Genomic DNA, 19,774 nt, shown 5'->3' on the forward strand with positions numbered 1-19,774 from the left:
CGAGGATCGAATTTGAAACTTTATGTGAAAATTCAGATACAGTTTTTGATTGCAAAGCTTATAAGATATTTCTTCAGCCTTCTTAGAGTGCTTATTCGAGAGGTCCGGGGTTCGACTCCCGGAGGGAGCATTGCTAATTTTTTCAAGTCTCCTGTTTCCAAAAAACACCTTATGTCTCTACAGTGGCGCCCGAACTAAAAAAAAGTGGTGGATGACGATTGCCCACCACCACGATTGGGCGATTGGGTCCTCTAATCTCCCCTCGCGCTTTAAAAGGGGGCAGTATATAAAGTATTTCTTCCGCCTTCTTAGTGTGCCTTTGTGATGTAGTGGTCTGCAAGCTCGGCGCGTATTCGAGAGGTCCGTGGTTGGATTGGTTAGATTCCCGGCGAGGGCATTGCCCATTTTTTCAAGTCTTCTGCTTCCATAAAATACCTAATGTCTTTATAAGCTTTTTTAACTTTTCTTCTCTTTCTTGCATTATTAAATTACATGCAGATAACATACATAAAAGTTTTAATTAATAGGTATCAAAAGGTTATTATTTTCAGCAGACTTTAATAATTTGAGCATTTATATAAATGTTAATCAATAAAACCGCTTCTATAAATAGAGAACTCGCACCATTTTGCGTGAGAGACCGCTTCTGCCTCTACTGCTGTTAGGATCTATGCTGCCGCTCTCATCGGCCTCCCTTTGTTAGAATACTATGACGCAGTTAATTTAATCTTATTTAGTAAAGAATGATAATATGCCTTTTGAATTGAATAAAGATATGGAGCTATAAATTAAAATTCTTCTGCGTCATTTCATGCCAAGCTTCATTCATGTGCCCGACTGCCAAAATATTACATATATACATCTTTAAATGTTCTGTTATTCCAAAATATGAATGAACTAAGATTAAATGAATAATCTTGTCAGTGTGAGTTGCATTACTTCAGTTAAGAGAGAAATTTGAGCAGTGCGAGAGCGAGTAATAGCAATGTAACCTGAGTAGCGTAAAAATTTATATGCATGAGGTGAGATCAAGTTAAACAAACTACAGTAAAGTAAATCTGGAGTACATCGATATTTCTCTTTATTCACATTCATTTTATTTATTTGCACTGAAAAGAAGTTTAGTTCAGATTCTTTTCAGGATTTTTTCATTCAGATTTCAATTTTGAAAGCATATCATCCACAGTTCGTATAGAATTCTGAGTATGTTCTCCATTTTGAAAGTTATGAGACAGCTTTCAAGTTCCTTTAATACTTCTACAACATATTTATATTACTAATTGTTAAAGGGAAAATAAATTTACCAATATATGTTATAGCTGTATTTTCAATATTAATGGATACATTTAAAGGGAGCAGAGTCAATTAAAATATCAATTTACTTAATAGTGTTATCAATATGCAGAGTTATCTAAAATTTGACGTTCTAGCATATATTGAATTCCCTTAAGTTTTCAAATGATCGTTTATCATCGTACTTTTGTTTTTAAACTTTGCTGTATGTTTTCTCCAGGTATTTCTCGTTTAAAGCTTTAAAGATTTCGAGCTTTTTTCTTCTCTGGTAACATTCTTAGGACAGAATTTGATGACCTGTAGGATGGGCCATCAGGAAATTGAGAAGGAACAGGTCTCCTTTTCAAACGTGGCCAATAAGTTTGAGCTATAATCAGAGTTTCTGATTTTTCATCAAAAATTTCATTTTCACATAACTCGCGTGAAAATGCAATTCACACACCCGTAAAAAAAGATATTTTAAAATTAACTTATTGTCATTAGAATGTTTACATATATGTTAAAATTTTGTCAAAGAGCGCTATGCTTTAAATGAGTACTTTGATGACTAAATACCAATTAAAAAGTCATTAATATAATTTCAGTTATACATATATAATTTAAGTAAATTGCAATGTCTAGAAAGCTCATCATGATGATTACACTTTTGTTTATATTTAAAGAAATTTATAATATTGGAAAATAACTGGATGTGACAGACTCTGACTATGGAACATAATCAATTACCTTAAATGTATTAGAACTAAACTTATAGACATAAAGATGAATATTTTAAAACGAATCTTATTATTGTCGTTTGTTAGTTACTTGTCTTTCGCACTTAAATTATGACGACTATTAGACCCGCTATTAGAACTCTAGAATAATAAAAAAAATCTGCCTGCGCAATATACTAGAAAGTGTTTAGAAATTATTGTCTTTTATGTAATTATTAAATTTAGAAATCTTCCTGTTACGTGAAAGTTTATTACATTCATATTTTTCTTTATCCAAATGAGGAATTAGATAAAGCTGATATTAGAATTTTCACGGTTAAAATTTTTTCCTTTGAAGGAAAATATTTCTTTGAAATGAGTAAAACCGGCGAGATTAAAATCTGTTAACCATAAATTTCCTACCAGAATCCAATAAGGAAAACAGGGATATCACAAATGTATTAATAAAACTAATAAGAAAAAACAGAACATAAAACATAAAACATGAGAAAGGCAACAAAATCGAACTTTCGTATGTTTAGTAAGCTGAAAGTCATCTTTGTCTCGTAGATTTGCAGAGCCATTAGGTTATTTTGAAACAGAAGACGTGAAAAGTGTGCAATGCCTAACCTGGACCTCTCAAATACGCGCTGAGTGTGTTATCGTTACACCACAAAGGCATGCTGAGAGGAGGGAGAAGTACCTTATAGATTTCTTGTCCATTTAAGTATGAGTTGAAACTCAAAATAAAATCTTTTGGCTATTTCTGTAATTACCAAGACACGTGGCTACAGCACATTTATGGGACATCCGAATGAAACAATATCAAGAGAACACTTAAAAATGAAAGTCGCTTATCGAATACTACGGGGTTGCTGAAAGGAGCGAGACTCGCGAGACGACTACCTGTGACGTCAGAGCTTCGTCTGGCTTCACTGTCCTTGCTTTCTTCTGTTATGAGATATCGCCCCTGATCCGGAGGCAGATTTTAAGAAAATAAGAAAAATTTTAAGATTTTAAGAAACGACAGGCACATGAAAGCCTGGAGATCTGACTGGTCGTCAAAAATGTGACCTGCCAGTGCTATGCGGGCTAACCCAAATTGGAGGAATTACAACAGCAAGTTCTGATTGTCCATCACTCCCTTTGAGTCGCTAGTGCCCCAGCTTAAGGATTCACGTCTCTCCGAGGGCCATACGAGCTCACCCCAGGGTAACTGAAACTACCATTTTCAATGCTTTTATCCCCCCGTGTGCACTCATGGACTCAATCGTATTTTTAGGAAATTTTCTATTTCTTTTCCTTTTCTTTCTTTTTTTTTCTTCTATATTATTTTTGGGTCATTTATTTTAATTTTATTTTGTCCCATCTTTTCTTCCTGGCCTTTCGAACTCGTATAAGGAGTACGAAGTTCCTTTTTTCTCCTTTCTGAAGTACGAAATTGTCCGCTTTCTATATACCTTTCCTTCGCACCTAAGCTTGACTCTCCGCCCATCGGTACAGAAAGACTTAGCGGCTGCAAAACAAGACGTCTGCCTGTGTGCCCGAGCATGGAGGTAAGAATCCTCCTTCCTACCTCCATGGTGCGGAGACTGCCAGGCTAGACGACTGCCGGAGGGTCATTGGATGTGTGACATATGGTCCGTCTTGCTGAAACCAATACTCATCGACTTAGAGAAGAGCAATTATGTGACGAAGTCGTATGCCACTTTTTCACTTGTAGTTTCAAATACTGTCCAACAGTGGAAATTTATTACGTTTAGCGAAAACATGTTTGCAACACGAACAAAGCTCTAATGCAGACGTCATATGACCTTTAGTCGTTAAATGATATGTACACCCGCTATTAGAACTCTAGAATATGACCTAGCGACAGACAATGCAGTTATTACAACTGCAATTCAATCTATACTAATATCTTATCATTTAAATTAATATATAATAAATAATATTTAAATAATATTTATCTTAATTTTTGAAGCGAGAAGGGAACCTATAATAATTTTTTAATTTAAGACAGAAATAACAGCTGAAAACGGAATAAAATAGTACCTTATCTATATACACAAATCAACAAATGCAGTGCTGGTTATAAATTGAAAGAATAGCTAAAAGGACTACAGACAGCTAAATAGGCCGCCATTCATCAGCTCGTTTTACAGAAATACGCACATGCATATAAAAAATATGAAGCTGCTAATTGCAATAAGACATAAGTGAAAAAAAATGTTTTTCTTTTAAATTTATTTGAAAAGCTTCCGTTAAAAGTTGATTTTCACATTATTTGTTAGACGTTCAAACTCCTGATAACTAGGAAAAATTTTACTAATCCCTAATTGTTGGAATAAACGCGAATTTGTTGTGTAATGATTACGTGTCAAAGTAAAATTAAACGAAAATTTACGTTCATAAACCTTACTCTACTAATTTAAATGCTAATGAAGAAGCTAATTTCGTGACTTCAGAAATCCTCGAAAATAACAGCTGAAACGAAACCGATATAACCAAGAAGCGAACCAAGAAGAAGAAAGGAATGCTGTAAAAATACAACTTGCATGTTTTAGCCATAAAAATCCTTCGCACATTTGTAATATATTACAGATTACTTTTGACATTTGAATTCCTATTTCGTGTTTATCAAACCACATTCTAAAGGCTATTAGGCCTTTTGAAGGGAAAAAAAAAAAAAAAAAAAGAGTTGTACTATCGCTAAGAATTGAGCCCCAGATGTCCCTTTTGCTACCTGTTAGCTGTATAAAGTAATATTACACTACATGGCCACAAAGTGGTGCGTCTTTATTACTGACAATGCACTGATATTTTAGAAGTTTTAATTTGCATTTATATTTGTAACTGGGTGGCCAATAAATTTCTGAGATTATTATTTCCTGTATAGTATGAAGAAAACTAAGAAACAGCCCCTCCCTTTCCTACCCACCAGCGGCCGAGCGGTAAAGTCGCTGAAAACTGGTAGTTCGGTCTGAGATTCGAATCCCGCGAACGGGCCGGCTGCATGGGTATTTCCGTGGTTTTCCCCATGTGTAACGTGTATACGAGCCAGTTTCCCTTAAAAAGTCCACCACGAAAGCATCCCTTCCCTTAGGCAGATAGCCCTCGAGGCTTTGCCGTTAATTGAATAACCTAACCTCCTTTTCCTTTTGGTTTTCACTTCCATTCCCATGGTTCTAATAAATAAAGCCATTTTAAAGTTTTTTTTAGTCCAAAGGGGCAATTTGCCCAGAAGGACTATTATTTTCGTTTTGGCATTTTGCGTTGGTTCACTATAAATGTAGCCCCAAATATTATCGCCCTGTTTATATTTGAAGAAATTAAATAATGAACACTCTGCATAAATGTACATACGTTTCTCCATTGTGATAAAACAACGCTACCTAGAGCCGTCCAATTTTTAATAACATACGTTTCCACCCGCATATGGGAATATGAATGCCGGAATTTGTTCTATTATCTGTTTCATATTTTGTAAAACTTTAACGAATTTTTGATTAACACATTCAACGATTTAAAAGCGAGAAATGGCAACATTTTACGGGGGGGGAAGGAAACTTTTTATCTCCAGCGCGCGGAACTGTGTATCGGAAATTCTAAAGATAAGCTCATTTTAAAACTATTTTGCGACTTTCTAACGTTTTGAAAACTGTTGAACTGAATTTTATGGTTTAAATGCGAAGAACATAGTATTTAATAAATAAAGGTAACGCTCAAAACGTTAAAAAATACCCCTTTGGACGTAATTTAAAATCTGAAACCTTTCAGATTTTTCCTTTTTAGTCAAAAGTGGCTTTGTCCCTGAAGAACTATCATTTCCGCTTTGCGATTTTGCGTTGGTTCACTATAAATTTCCTTTTCACTTTTCAAACTGTTGCCACCAAATTTTAGAGTCCTGCATATTTGAATAAATTAAATAATGAAAAATCTGCATAAATGTATGTGTATTTCTCGCATCGTGATAAAACAACGGTACATAGAGCCTATTAATCCGCTTCGAATGCAGGTTAGCCAAAATTTTACCTCACAAGATACGTTTCAATAAAGTCACTTCAATATGTGAAAATCACACACGAACTAAAACTATGCACAAACTTTATTTACAAAATTTTAACTATTCTAAATTACGCTCAAACGAGAGTTCAAATCATTGTTACCGACTCAGTCGGTTCTTGCTACAGTTCTCTAGAACAGCTACACAGGTTGCTACAAAAGTATACAAAATCTAGTTATGCGCTTCAGCGCTACCTAACGGCATTCACAACACATTGCCCCCGTATGAACATCATTAAAAGAAATACAAAACTAAATTAATCGTTAAGTATTTGACACTTTCAAATTAAGTATTTCAAATTCTTGGATAAAAATAAAATATACTAAATTTTACTTACATATGGTAGGCAAACAATATTCAAATTCAAAATACACTAAGGCTGGAATCTAAAATAATAAAAATAACAAATGAATTATATGAATAAATGAAGACATGCAAAAAAATGTTTAGGCCTGTCCATTGAATATTAGTCCCTTAAGTCCAGTTCAAATTTATATAGTAATTGAATGGGTCTTTTCCTGGGAATTCCTGTTGGTGCTTGAAGTATGCAGGATCTAACTGTTGAATCACGTTCTAAACACAACTCTTTAATACATCCGTATTTTCCAAAGATGCTTCGGCAACCTTTCGTCACGGATCAGCACTACGTCACCAACTTTAAATGATGAGGATTCTTATGGAGCGACTCGATACGCGAAACGGAGTTCTAATAAGCATTCTTTCCTCTAGCGTTTCCAAAAGTGGTTAATGGCTTGCTATCGATATTTCAAATTTTTTGTAAGCATTCTTCTGTTGGATTCAGATCCAGCTATTAAAGGCAATCCATGAGGCAATGATGTTAGTCGTTTTCCTACTAAAAATGGGCTGGTGTTAAAGGCTCTGGTTCGGAAGGCTGTTCGTAGATATAACACAATGGTTTTCAGTTTCAGTCGTTTCTATTTCTTCAAACGTAAAGCAAGTCCTACCAAGGACCTTTTTCAGTGGTGTCTTCACTGTGCGAACCATCCTTTCCCAAAAACCGCCCCACCAAGAAGCTCTAGGCACAATAAATATCCATGTTATTTGGCTTTTTGAGAAATAATATAGAGCTTCTTCTTTTGCAATGTTCTTCCAAATTTCTTTCAGTGCTGAATCAGCTTTGATAAATGTTTTTGCCTTATCGCTGTAAATTATTTTAAAAGTCCTCTTCGCGCAATGAACCTTCGAAGAGCTAGAATAAAGGTGTCACTGTTCAAATTTGTTACCAATTCTAGACGTACAGCCCTAATTACTGCGCAAGTAAATAATAAAATATTTCTGGTCCTTTTCTGGACCGGATGATGTTTTGATATAAATTGGTCCAGCAAAATCCACGCCTGTTGTTTCAAATGGTGGAGTTTCAATAATCCTATCTCTAGGTAGTGGTGCTCTTACTTCCTTACCTGGAGCAGCATTAAATTTTTTACAAATTATGCAAGTTTTTAGAACAGATTTTATGTATCTTCTTCCTTTGATGATAAAATATTTCTCTCGAAGATGTGATAATGTGGTAGCTATTCCAAAATGATACAATCTCTCATGTGTATCCATAATCAACAGCTTAACAAATTTTGATTTGTCTGGAAGTACCCATGGGTGTTTTTCTCGTTCTTGGAATTCAGAGAACTGTAGTCTACCTTTCAGCACAAGCAATTCATTTTCGTCTAATTCGGGATTAAGGTTCTATAAATTTGATTCCTTACTGATAGATTTTCCACATTTTAATTGTTCTATTTGAACATTAAATTCCAATTCTTGAGTACATTTGATCCAATACAGTTCCGCCTTTATCCAGTTCTGATCAATGGATAGGAGACCTTAGAGTTTCTTTTATTCGAATTATGCATAAAGCGCATTATTCATGCCGTGATACGATAAGACTGCTAAAATTCTCAACATCTAAAACTGTTTCCGGTATTACGGAACAACATAATTGAGTAATTTGAGATTTCATCTTTCCTTCAATTAACGCATCTTTGCTTAATTCAGTTACTACGTTTGACGGCTATGAATGTTCTTGAAGGGATAACTAAACTGGACTTGCCACCAGACGTTATTTTCTATAAGTGTTATCAGCTTTTCACCTCGCGTCACTAAATCACCTGGATTTTGTTTTCCGCTACAATAGTTCCAATTTTCAGGATCAGTAAGGGATTGAATTTCTCTGACTCTGTTGGAAACAAAGGGCTTCCAATTCATAGCAGATCCTTTTATCCAATGAAGTGTTATTGTTGAGTCTGTCCAAAACTTTATCTTCGAATTTTGAAAGTCTAGTGCCATCTTAAAGTTTTAGACATCTTTGCGGCAATTACGGCACCTATTAATTTTAATCGGGGAAGAGTGATTCGTTTCACAGGAGATAGTCTACTTTTTGCCCAGATGAAGCTTACTTTAATTTCATTATTTTTAGTGGCTAAAGTAGGCTACTGCCTTAGGACTAGCAACACAGAAAATGTGGATTTGTACCTGATCATTTAACGAATTCATTCCGTGTTGGAACTATTTTCTAGGTATCTCTAATCTCTTAAGATGCTCCGTTTTAGAGCACCAACCCTTCCATTTATTTTCTAAATCTAGGGGCTCCAGATCATCATCCCAGGCTGAACCTATTTTCCAAATTTCTTGCAATAAGCTTTTAATTCGTATGGTGAATGGGGATATAAACCTTACGAGATCATAACCTTCAGCATAATCTTTAAAACAAAACGCTTTGCAGGTTTGACATTCTCTAGGTTATCTATAAGAGGCTTCGCATCCAGTTGAAAGGTATCAGAATCAGTATTCCATAATATTCCTAAAACTTTCAAATAGGGAACAGAATCTTCCTCTTCACTGCTTAACATATTTTCTTTCCACAGTTCTTTTAGTTTCTTAGAATTAGAATTAAATTTCCGTAAATGCATTCCAGCATCTTTAAGAATTTTAGCGGCAGTAGAAGATAAATAGTACGCCCCTTCATCTGAGTTTGAACCGGAAATTAAATCATCAACATACAGGCATGTGTCTAACATTCCATAAACTTTATAATCTTCCTTCTTATATTTCTGAATATGATATCAGATAGTAGCAGCTAAAATAAAGGGGCTACAAGTAACACCGAATGGTACGCGCGTAAATTTTAGAATTTTGAATGAGTCAACTGCCATATCATCAAACTACATAAATTTCAGATAATGTCGGTCTTTTGGTGTTAAGCCAATTTTGAGAAAAGCCTTCTCTAGATCTGCACGGAATGCGACTTCATGTTTTCGAAAATTGATAATAATATCTAAAATGTTTGTGTTTAAATTTGGCCCTGACCATAAACAATAATTTAAAGATTAAACTGATTTTCTTTTGCAGAAGCATTAAAGACCATCCTTACTTTATTAATAGATTTGTCATCCCTCATAACGGGTCTATGTAGAATAAAATAACCGTTCTTAATGTCATTATCTGAACATTCTTCAACTACCTTATTTCCCTTTTGTTCAATAACAATATACGTAGCGTATTCGGAAACTAAGTACCGTTTCATTCTAGCGCCGTCGTAGCGCTGTGGTAGGCGTCCCGCGCATGCGGACTAGTCTTTCTTGTTCACTGACTTTCAATTGTCGCCATTTTGGTTGCTCTATGTTGTGTTTTCAGTTTGCTGTGCACATTCAAAATGTTTAAGACAATTAGTTCTCCCGCTGACTGCGAGATTCGTGCCATGATTAAATTTTTGAACGCGAGGAATGTTAAACCGGCCGAAATTTATCGTCAAGTGACAGAAGTTTACGGTGAATACGCGATAAGTGATGGAATGGTGAGAAAGTGGGTAAGAATGTTTAATGTAGGTCGAACAAATGTCCACGCCGAGGCTCGGAGTGGTCGGCCTTCTGTTGTCACCGATGATTTGGTAAGGAAAGTTGATGAAGCAATTCATAAGAACAGACGCTTCACAATGACAACTCTTTCAGAGGCATTTCCACAAATTTCACGTACTGTTTTGTTCGAAATTGTGTCTGACCACTTGAATTATCGCAAACTGTGTTCCCAATGGGTTCCAAAAATGCTCACTGATGTTCACAAAACAAAGCGACTTGGTAGTGCCCTGACATTTCTCACGCGGTACAGTGATGAGGGAGAAAACTTTTTAAACCAAATTGTGACAGGGGATGAAACTTGGGTGTGTCATTTCACACCAGAATCGAAACAAAAATCGATGGAGTGGAGACACACTCATTCTCCGAAAAAACAAAAGTTCAAAGTGACAATGTCATCACAAAAAATCATGTGGACTGTTTTCTGGGATAGGAAAGGCGTTTTGCTTACTGAATTTTTTCGCAGAGGTGAAACCATTAATGCGGCACGACATTGTGAGACTTTAACAAAACTAAGGCGTGCCATTCAAAACAAACGAAGAGGAATGCTCAGTAAAGGAATTGTGTTGCTTCATGACAATGCTCGGCTCCATACTGCTGGTGTCACTTAATCGTTAATTCGACAGTTTCATTGGGAGCAGTTCGATCACCCGCCGTACAGCCCGGACTTGGCGCCGTCCGACTATCATTTGTTCCGGCACATGAAGCGCGAGCTTGGTGGCAAGCGCTTTCTGGATCTGACGATGACACGAAAAATGCTGTGGAGTCGTGGTTATCGAAACTGGCGGGAAGTTTCTTTGACGATGGTATACAAAAACTGGTCACCCGCTATGACAAGTGTTTGATCATTGGCGGAAACTATGTTGAAAAATAGTTTAAGACATGTATTTTCATGTAAAAATAAAATTGGATTCGAAAAAATTGTTTTACTATTTTTTTTTTTTTTTTTTTTTCAAAACGGTACTTAGTTTCCCAATACGCCTCGTATTTATACTGTTGGAGAAGATCGTCATTTTACGCGAGCTTACGATTCGAAAAAACGATTCTTCGCTATTTTGAAATTACAAGTAACACCGAATGGTACGCGCGTAAATTTTAGAATTTTGAATGAGTCAACTGCCATATCATCAAACTACAAAAATTTCAGATAATGTCGTTCTTTTGGTGTTAAGCCAATTTTGAGAAAAGCATTCTCTAGATCTGCACGGAATGCGACTTCATGTTTTCGAAAATTGATAATAATATCTAAAATGTTTGGGTTTAAATTTGGCCCTATCCTGAATTGAATTATTCTATTTCTCGTCGATAGCTATATATCACAATAAAATAACACCACACACATTACAGAAATAACACACTCTAACTTTCAATATAGTTATTTTCCATAGCGACACTCTGGCGCTAGGTTTCTTTCTTACAGCGTAACATATGCATCGCAACTTCGAATGTACAACAAAAATCAAGTTTCTCACAGACTATATTTCAGCGCCGATTCTGGTGGCGCATGCGCTATTAGACAAGATTCTCCTCTTTCGCCAAGTATTTCTCAGCTAATACAAAACAGTCCCTAATGCATCCTTACTGTCCTTCCACAATAATTTCGCTTCATATCTGTTATTAATGAATTTTAAATCGTTTTCAAATTTATTAATGATTTCTTTACCTATTTTCAAAAATTCATCGTCACTAATGCCAATTGCTTCAAGGTCCCATAATTTCTTTCTAATTTCTTCATAAAATCTTCCTCTTCTGCATTCGCAACAGCAACTTGAAAACGGAAGCATTTTTATTTTTCCGCTTTTCATCATTAGTTAGGGAACTACAAAGCGACCATCCAAATAAGATTTCGCACAAGAAAAGCGACTTTGTTATTTTTTCTACTGCGCCTGGATTGTTTATTTCGTAGAGATAATCGGCGTCTATCAATAAATGCACAGGAGACCCACATAACATATTCCAATTATACAGCTCGTATTTCTTTAAATTGCTTTCGACATCTGTGTTTAGTTTAGGTGGATAAATCATCGCGGTAGAAATTGTATACGTAACCAACGCCTCAATGCATATATTACGCTCGGAAATTTTCACGTTCTGTTATATAACCTGGACAACGTCATAAGTTTTTTGCTTAGCTTTTTAAGCGCGCCGAAAGAGTACACTAGCAATTTTTCCTTTCTTACAACGGGGGGTTTTAAATACGATATTAATTCTTTCGTAATAAATGTCCGTTGACTACCACTGTCAAAAAGACGTAAAGCAATTTCCGACTTCGAATCACAAGATTGCAGGTTCGAATCCTGTTGCGGACGCCATATTAATCCGCTTCAAATGCAGGTTAGTCATAATTTCACCTCCCAAGATACTTTCGAATAAAGTCCCTTCAATACGTGAAAATCACACACGAATTAAACTATATACAAAATTTATTTACGAAACATTAACTATTCTAAATTGCTCTCAAACGAGAGTTCAAATCATTGTTACCGACTCAGTCGGTTCTTCGTACAATTCTCTAGAACAGAGCGCAACTACACAAGTTGCCACAAAAGTATACAAAATGTAGTTATGCGGTTCAGCGCTACCTAGCGGCATTCACAACAGAGCCATCAAAATTTGAATAACGTAATCCTCCTACGAATACGGGCATGTGGAAGACCAAATTTGGAATTTGTTTTATTATTGATTTCATATTTTGTAAAACTTTAATGAATTTTTTATTAACAAACTCAAGGATTTCAAAGCGAGCAATGGCAACGTTGTACAGAAAAAATATTTTTATCTCCAGCGTATGAATCTCTGTATCGGAAATTCTACAGATATGCTCATTTTAAAACTATTTTGCGATATTGCTGTTGAACTGAATTTTATGGTTTGAGTGCGAAGAATGGGATATTTAATAAATAAATGTAACACACAAAATGTTAAAAAAAAAGCCTCTTTGGACGTTACTTAAAATCTGAAACATTTCAGATTTTTTATTTATTATTATTATTATTTTTTTTTATAATACTTTCGTATAAAATTCCAGCACTTTGTGGAACGTTCAGGAGATTCACCCCCTTTTCGGTGCTGACATGGTTTTCCGTGTCGCTACGCAGCGGACACTTCCATCTTCAATACTCCGTTAGTAGCTCGTGCGCCGGCGGCGCGTGCTGCGGCGCAGGTGCGGCGCGACCGGTACCTCGAGGCGGGCAGGTGAAGCGATCTCGGCACGCGTGGGTCCGGCGTCGGAGAGGGGCAGCTGTCCCTGGACCACGTGGAGCATAGAAGAGAGGGGGGGGCAGCTCTCGCCGAGATATCCAGGGCTGCATTCGAGCGAGATCGTGAGAAGAGGAGGTGGGGAAGGGGGAGTGTTGACGGAAAGGTGAGGAAAACATTTTCGGAAGAATAGATAGGAGGTGGGAATAGTGAGGGAGAGAATCACTTTGAAGTGAAGGTGGAAAAGGATCGCAAATTGGAGAGAATTGCGGGGTTTCTGATAGCAAGCGTCTCGTAAAGGTGGAGTTGGGACTTCCCCCCTCTTCCCAACTAAGCGAAAACAGAAGATACATACATACCCCATGAAAAATGTGGCCGTTCGTTATTTTCACATTTCTAATAAAAGATCCAATATTACAAAAACATATTCCCACAATGAAAATAAAAATAAATGAAAGCTTAAATTTTGAACATTTTCTCTAAATCTCTTTCTTTGAAACAGAGCTCACTCCTACTTATTCGATATAAACAAATTGCAAAGTTTGAGATTTTTGGGAATATCAAGATAATACAGAACTTCATTAGATGTATTATTAAAGTAGATCCGCTAAACAAAACAACACTTTATCTTAAAGGAATAAAGACACAGTCCAGTAGGTTGAATCCTTATCTTTTAATTCTTCCAATACTAAAATTAGTTTATTAGAAAAAAATCTCATGGGATCAGCACATGACCTCCTGTCAAATCCTTGTGTTAACTAGCCATGTGCTTTAAGGAAAGAATCATTTCCGGTTATTCCATTAAAAGCTGTTATGGGTTTCAAGACCCAACCAAAAAGCTAAATACGGAAAATAAAAATTTTGAGGAGTTTGATATAAGAGTTATCGTGAATGAAGAATGCGTAACATACATATACACACACAGACAGCCATCATTGTAAATATAATAAAGGCGTGTTATAGGAACCTTAATTCGTGCTTATTCGCTGTCAACTCTTTACCTCTCTTATCTGTGTATACAGGTCGGCGGGCGTAATAAAGGTAGATACAATATAGTAAACCTTTGCCGAATGCGAGAGTTGTACTATTATAATACATTGCGCGTACGGCAGAAGTGCTTTTCGCGAAGTTAACTTTCTATAAAAAAATATGTTAGGTGTAATTCTAAAAAAGAAAGTGTGTATAATTTTAACAAACCTAAATAGTTAAAAAATAGTTAAAAATGTCAATTGAAAGGGCTTTTTTAACTGCTTAATAAATATATGACACTATTTCTTTAAAAAAAGTTGGTGTTTTTTTGGGGGGAGGGACAATGACTTACGCAGCTGAGTTTTGTCGTAAGGAGCGTCGAGTTTTTTAATGCCTCTTATAAAGTGTTCTCGCCTTCATACATTTGGGCCAATCGTCAGTGACATTTATTTTATCTTTTTTAACAATTCGTTCCAACTTCTTGTAAGTGAAAAGCTCCTTATCTTCTCCTTCATCACTGCTTTCATCGTTGGCATGATCATCCAGTTTTTCATTCGTCATTTCTCGATTAACTCTTTGATTTCTCCTTCCATATCTGAAAATCTTGGATAGTTACTTTTGCAATTTTACGATTACTTATCTTCATTTTCAGTCGATGGGAATCCTTTCAAATTGTCCATAAATTCTGGCCAGAGATGACGTCCGCATTCATTGAGTACTGATGAATGAACGATGAACCGCGCGTGAATGAAGTTCTAGCGCTAGACATGTTAAATGGAAGCATTTAAGATAACGCATATATGCAAAACACCGTTCTTCAAATTCGCGCTCGGCAAGAGCTTGTACAATTCAAAGTAAAATTTGTAAAATTTTTGCGATAGAAAAGAAATATTTCATGTTGGATATTAAAGAAAGCGATCATTTCTGCCGTAAAAAGTGTAGCGAATTACGAGGGCTATCCAGAAAGTAGATTACGTTTTGGAATAAAAAAATAAACAAAGTATAGGAAACAAATTTTATTATATACAGATGAAAGCCACACTCAAATACTACTTTTCTACATAGTCACCATACAAATTAAGGCATTTATCGTAGCGATGTACGAGCTTGGAAATTCCTTCGTCGAAAAATTCGGCCGCCTGCGCCTTCAACCACTTCGTTACCTCTTCTTGCAGCTGTGCGTCGTCATCAAAACGCTGCATAGCCAGCCACTTCTTCATTGCTGGGAATAGGTGGAAGTCGCTCGGTGCCAGGTCGGGACTGTACGGCGGATGAGGAAACAACTCCCACTTAAAAGATTCAAGAACTTTACGAGTGACATTTGCCGTGTGGGGCCGGGCGTTGTCGTGAATCAACAAGATCTTAGAGCTCAACATTCCTCTGCGCTTGTTTTGAATTGCTCTTCTGAGTTTTTGGAGAGTTTGGCAATACCTTTGAGAGTTTATTGTAGTGCCTCTTTCCAGGAAGTCCACCAAAATTACACCTTTTCTGTCCCAAAAAACAGTCGCCATCATCTTCCTTGCCGACATTGTTTGCATGCATTTCTTGGGTTTTTGGGGAGAACTTGTGTGCCCCCACTGCATTGATTGCAATTTCGTTTCACAGTTCACATGTTTCACCCATGTTTCGTCACCAGTAACGATGCGATCGAGTAAAGAGTCACCATCCTTATGGTCAGCGTCCAAAAAGTTCAACGCTGCAGCCATTCGCTGATTTTTGTGGTCCTCTGTCAAGATTTTTGGAATCCATCTTGCACAAAACTTGTGGTAACCAAGCTTTTCGCTGATGATTTCGTGCAACAAACTTCGCGAAATTTGTGGAAAACTCAAAGAAAGTTCCGTTATTGTGAAATTTCGATTTTCACGGACTTTAGCATCGACTTTTTCGAGAAGTTCGGCGGTCCCTATGCTGGGTCTCCCACTTCGATCTTCGTCGTGAACATTGGTTCGGCCATTTTGAAATCTTATGACCCACTGACGCACTCCACCTTCAGTGATAATGTTGTCCCCATACACTTCACGAAGCTGCCGATAGATTTCTATCGGTTTACAGTTTTTTGCAGTCAGAAACCTTATTACTGAGCGCACCTCGCAGCTCGCGGGATTTTCAATTAACGCAGACATTTCAAACCGTCACAGTATCTGAACGGAGCACAGCACGAACCTCTCACTAGCACGGCTAGATGCAGACTGAGCTGCGCAACGCTCTGACCCCAAGATGGCCGCGCTAGCCCCGCCCCTAGCGGACACAGACGGAAACGTAATCTACTTCCTGGATGGCCCTCGTATTTTGCGGAAAAGCTAATTTGGTCAGAGTAAGGATAGGGTTGAGGTTTCAAAACTGCGAAATACTTAAAAGCAAAACGATATATTCTTAAAGAAACGTACCAAAAGAGAGTTAAAAAATGTTATTATAATTATTATCACTTTTCATTTTTTAATTTCCAGTGTGAATGAAGTTTTTAAAAAATAATACATGAAACGGATGCTGGATAACCGAAGATGGGCTAACTGGCAATCTACTTCAAATTGCTTGTTTATTTTTTTATTTGCTTATAATTAATATACTTTCTCTTTCGAGGTTCTTTCGGTTAAAGTTGTGCATGAATTTACATTTGCATTATTTTTATGCATTTAAAAACTTTTTACATTGCTATTACCTGCTACCAGTTCCTTTCCCTCTGAACCCACCAGCGGCCGAACTGTAAAGTCGCTGACCACTGGTAGTTCGGTCCGAGGTTCGAATCCCGCGAAAGGGCTGGCTGTATGGGCGTTTTCGTGGTTTTCTTCATGTGTTACGTGTATACGTGGCTGTTTTCCCTTAGAAAGTCCTCCACGAAGGCATCCCTTCCTTAAGGCAGATAGCCGTCGAGTGCTTTGCCGTAATATAATAATAATAATAGTAAAACCTTTCCCTTTGAAATCAACTTTCTTAAGGTTAAAATTTTTATCCAAAATTAGCATCCATTATTTTGAATTACTTCCTCAACCGATTTTTTTTATCAAGAAAAATAATATATTGCGTTTGAAGTTAAGGATATGCAAAATTTTACCGAACATTGATTTTGCTGTCACTGGGAAAAACAGAGCTATAGCTTACATGATATACTTGCACATAATGCCTGTCTAATCTTAAATCGAAACTACGCTATTTACTTTTTCTATAATTCTATAATTTCTATTATTCATTTTCCAGAATTACCAGTAATGAAGCGGCCAAGCTGTTAAAATCGCTGTATACGGGTAGTTTAACATGGGTTCAAATCCTGCTGAACGGGCTGGCTGAATGACAGTTTTCGCACTTTCCCCCACGTACAACGTTAGTACGACACAGTTTCCTCTATAAACCCCTTCACTAAATCATTATAGACTTCCTTTGTTTTGCCTTAATCAATTAATCTAACCTACCAATGATGCATACCTTTTATAACTTCAGTTACAGAATATCCATACAGACTGATAGAAATATGTATTAGCTTTATGTACATGTTCTCACAGAAATTCGGATGATAAAGCCATTTAGCAATGGTAGTTTCATCTAGGCATCTTATTATGAGGAATCGGATTATCTACATTTTCTATAGTTCTCCATATGTATAGTAAAAATGAAGTTGTTTTCTCTATTTCTTCATAGGGAGCTAGTTATCAGCCAAATAACTCGCTTAGATTATTAGAAACATGTTGTTTGGCTGATTAATTTATAATTTTACTTTATTAAGAAAGATAAATATGGAGCAGTTTTTAATGTAAAAAAAAAAAAAAAAAAAAAAAAACTGTGATTTCCTTTATAATATCACGCATTTATAATTTATATATGTGCAAGTGTAAGAGTGTGTTAATAACCCGTATGCGCAAATACATATGCAAAAATTATACATATATCTTCTTTCTTCACACGCACAACCCCTGACAGGCCTTGGCTGCCTGAATCACGAGCTCCTTCGAGCGTCTTCTAGCTGTGCGACTCCTCTCCAAATTTTAATTTTCAGTGTTTAAGCCTTTTTCAGTGTCATTTAACTATCTTGTCACTGGTCTTCTTTAGCTTTTGATCTCTCAGGTTTTTTTCAATGTGAAGATCTTAGTGGAATTATCTTCGGGGCTTCTTCAACATGGCGCAGGCAGCATCTTAATCTATTACTACGGATGACATGTACTGTTTGATTATATATGTATATACATATATATGTGAATGAATATAAATATTTCAATTAAAACAATTAAAATCTATCCATAATTATTATCATGCTTTATTTTGCTGCTAATAAAATTCTGTAATGTTTTTTTTTTTTTTTTTTTTTTTTTTTTTTTTTTTTTTATAATTATATATCTGGGCTGTCTGTAAGTTAAGTTTTCAGCGGTTCTCAACCTTTTGACTAACGCGTACCATATGAAAAAAAATTGAAAATCTTTAGTACCACCACTACAAGTACTACTACCACCACCACTATTTCTTTCTGATAATAATCAAAACAAAGTTCGCAGGAAAATTATATATATCAGGAAACATTGTATTTGATAAATACAAATGTTATTAGCCCAAAGGAGCGTTAGCCCAGAAGAGCTATTACTTTCGTTTTGGCATTTTGCGTCGATTCACTTTCTGCGTTGATTCACTTTTCAAACTCTTGCCATCAAATATTACAGCCCACAAATATTACACAAATAGTATTATATTTAAAGAAATTAAATATTGAAGACTCTGCATAAATATATTCATGTTTCTGGTGTTGTGATAAAACAATGGTACCTAGATTCATCAAATTTGAATGTCGTAATTCTCCCCCAAATATGAGCATCTGGAAGCATTATCTATTTGATATTTTGTCAGACATTAAAGAATTTTTGATTAACAAACTCAATAATTCCAAAGGGAGAAATGGCAACACTGTACGAAAAAGAAATTCATCTCCAGCGCGCGAGACTATGCATCGAAAATTCTAAAGATATGCTCCTTTAAAAATATTTTGCGATATTGCTGTTAAATTTATTTTAATTGCGAAGAACATGATATTTAATAAATAAAGGTAACACACAAAACATTAAAAAAAACGCCCCTTCTGGGAGCAATGTAAAATCTGAAAGCTTTCAGATTTTAATTTTTATTTTTTGTTCTCCTTAATTTGGCATCAGTAACTTAATATGTCAAGTATTCGCTTTCTTGGAAATGGACTTGAATTCTGGGTAAAAAGAACGCAACTGTACTTGCAACTTTGTGTAACATTACTAAAGAATCGAGGTCACGTTCAATGCGGGCCAAGACATTCGTTATGAATTCTAATTTCCGGCGCTTAGGAAAATGTTTGCGACTGTTAATGACACCCGTATCTTAAGACTAAACAGTGCGTATGTGGGGTCAAAGATTCCAGATTTACGAAGAAATTGAAAAACAAATCATGGAGACTATGCAGTTATACTGCAGGAGTTTCTATACTAGTTGAAGCTTAAGACCTCTTCACTCTTCAAGGGGCAAAACATATAACATTAGTACGAGGATATATCAAATGTCTTTCTTTCAGATACGTAGCATGAGAAATGTAGGAGGGAGCCTATGTTCTAAAATGTTCATTACGATAGCTCACTCAAGAAAATGAACTTCTTACCTATCCCAATATAGTAACAAAAATTATTTAATTCAGCAAGAACGTACTAGTGAATCATCAAAAGCTTTGCCTTCTCAACTGAAGCGAATTTGTT

This window comes from Stegodyphus dumicola, chromosome X2 (genome assembly GCF_044657685.1).
Source record: "Stegodyphus dumicola isolate Sdum_Otavi_A_Nest chromosome X2, ASM4465768v1".
Taxonomy (NCBI): Eukaryota; Metazoa; Arthropoda; class Arachnida; order Araneae; family Eresidae; genus Stegodyphus; species Stegodyphus dumicola.